Here is a 2,710-nt window from a genome sequence, read left to right as displayed (position 1 = left end):
AAGAAAGTGCCTCAGAAGCTGCTTGCTGCTGTCAAGGAAGATTTCAGAGAGACTTGGAGGGTATATAAAAGTTCACTAAATTAACAAGAACGTTGTATATAAAGTGTAAGGCCAACTGGCCCGAGGCAGGGGAACACAATCAGATTCACAGGTTGCATCAGACCGAAACTCTCGGGACCACCCAGTTCCAGAAACTGACCTGGAGACTTTCCGGACCACCCAGTTCCAGAAACTGACCTGGAGACTTTCCGGACCACCCAGTTCCAGGAACTGACCTGGGGACTTTCCACCCGGCCCAGCCTTCCCGCCTTTTGAGGGCCGGGACTAACCATCCCCCAGGATACCCGAAAAGACCACCAAATAAGGAATACCCTGCGCCCTCCCAGATTCACCACACCCCTTTCCCTTCTTCCCCTATAAAATCTTGCCCAACTCTCGCCTGGGTGCGACTTCTCTGGCCCCTTTCTCTCAGACCAGTGAACCTCGCCCGGGAGCGCTCCCTAATAAAGCTCACTTGAAGCTTTCCTCTGTTTCGCGGTGCCGTTTGTTAAGGTCCGACCTTACATTTGGTGCTGAAACCCGGGAGGGGTACCCAGCCCAACAAATTACCGCGGGGCCACCCCTCCCGACCGGGGACCTCTGCTCACCCAACCGATCCGGCAGAAGCAGGGTAAGTCCCTCCTTCGTTCCCCTCGACCCCCGGGGTCCCTACCCACCGGACTCCCTGTCCTTAACCGCGGCCGCGTCAGGGACTCCTCCGTCTTCCCTCCGAGCTTCGGGCGAATGTGTAGACGTCCCAACCGTCTGACTGCTCTCCAATCCGCCGTGACCAGGGATTGAGACCAGAGACATCTCTCTCTTTCTCTGTTCACCCGGGGACAAACCGGAGGTCATGGGGACCTCAGAATCCAAACCAGATCCTAAGACGCCCCTGGGGTGTCTCCTGGCCAACTTTACAAAACTCGGCTTTTCTCAAGCTCTCCTCCGCAGGCGGCTCATATTTTATTCCACCGAGGCCTGGCCACAGTACCCTCTAGACAATCAATCTAAATGGCCTCCTGAAGGGACTTTCGATTTCAACATCCTCCGCGATTTAGATAACTACTGCCGCAGGACGGGTAAATGGTCCGAGGTCCCATACGTCCAGGCCTTCTGGTATTTACGCTCCCGCCCTTCCCTCTGCATCGATTGTTCCACTTCCCAGATCCTTGCCAAACAGACATCGCCTACATCCAAGCCCCTAATTTCCTTTGACGATGACCCCTCTCCACTAGCCGACCCTCCCGAATCTCTCGCCTCTCCCCCCTCCAGAGCTCCTCTCCAACCTCCACCCTACCCTGAGGCGGTCCCTCCTCCTCCCGAACCCGCTCCGGCCCCTCCAAACCATTCCCCCACCTCCCTCGTGGTTTCTTCTCCCACACCCCTTGCTTCGCCAATCAGTGCACATACACGCTCTCACGACTCCCAAGGTTCAAATCTTCTCTGCCCTCTGAGGGAGGTAGCCGGAGCGGAAGGATTAGTTAGAGTTCATGTTCCCTTTTCTCTCCAAGATCTCTCTCAAATAGAAAAGCGATTAGGCTCCTTTTCTGCCGACTCTTCCCGCTACATCAAAGAATTTCGCTACCTCTCTCAAGCTTACGATCTAACCTGGCACGATACCTTTGTGATCCTATCTTCTACTCTGACCCCTGACGAGAGGGAAAGAATTCAAACTGCTGCCCGAAACCATGCAGATCAGGTTCACCTTACCGACAACTCCATGCCTGTCGGAGCGACTGCCGTACCTGGCACCGATCCAGGCTGGACTTACCAGGATGGCCAAGATGGCCGTCGTAAACGCGACCTCATGATCCAATGCCTTCTGGCTGGCATGCGGGCTGCCGCTCATAAGGTAGTCAATTTTGAAAAACTAAAAGAGATAACCCAAGAACCTAACGAAAATCCAGCTATCTTTCTCAATCGCCTTACAGAGGCCTTAACTCTCTACACCCGGCTGGACCCCGACACCCCGGCAGGGGCAGCGGTCCTAGCCACCCATTTTATCACCCAATCAGCCCCGGACATCCGAAAGAAATTAAAACGGGCAGAAGACAGCCCTCAAACCCCTATTCGAGATCTGGTAAAAATGGCCTTTAAAGTCTGTAATGGTCGTGAGGATTTGGCAGAATCCAGCCGACAGGCTCGGATGCACCAGAAGGTGGCCCTCCAAACCCAAGCTCTTGTAGCCGCCCTAAGGCCGGCCATCTCCCATGGATCACAGCATCCACGGGGTCCGCAAAAGGCAACCCCGCCGGGGGCCTGCTTCAAATGCGGAAAAGAAGGCCACTGGGCTCGCCAATGTCCCAATCCCCGACCTCCTTCTAAGCCCTGGCCCAGCTGCGGGTTAACGGGCCACTGGAAGAGTGACTGCCCTACAACTGGCCCTCCCTCAGCGTCTCCACGCAGGGGGCAGGCCGACCCAACGGCATTACCACTCGAACTGCTGGGATTGGCTGACGACTGACGGTGCCTGGACTCGAAGACCCTCATCACCCTCGCCGAGCCCAGGGTAACACTACAGGTAGCGGGTAAGTCCATCTCATTTCTGGTGGACACGGGGGCTACCTATTCGGTCCTGCCTACTTATTCCGGGCCAGTTTCTCCTTCCCAGATCTCGGTCATGGGTATTGATGGCAAACCATCCTTCCCACTCCAGACCGGTCCACTCCCA

Source organism: Neophocaena asiaeorientalis, unplaced genomic scaffold (assembly GCF_003031525.2).
Source record: "Neophocaena asiaeorientalis asiaeorientalis breed wild unplaced genomic scaffold, Neophocaena_asiaeorientalis_V1.1 scaffold313, whole genome shotgun sequence".
Lineage (NCBI taxonomy): Eukaryota > Metazoa > Chordata > Mammalia > Artiodactyla > Phocoenidae > Neophocaena > Neophocaena asiaeorientalis.
This window is presented reverse-complemented; position numbering follows the sequence as displayed.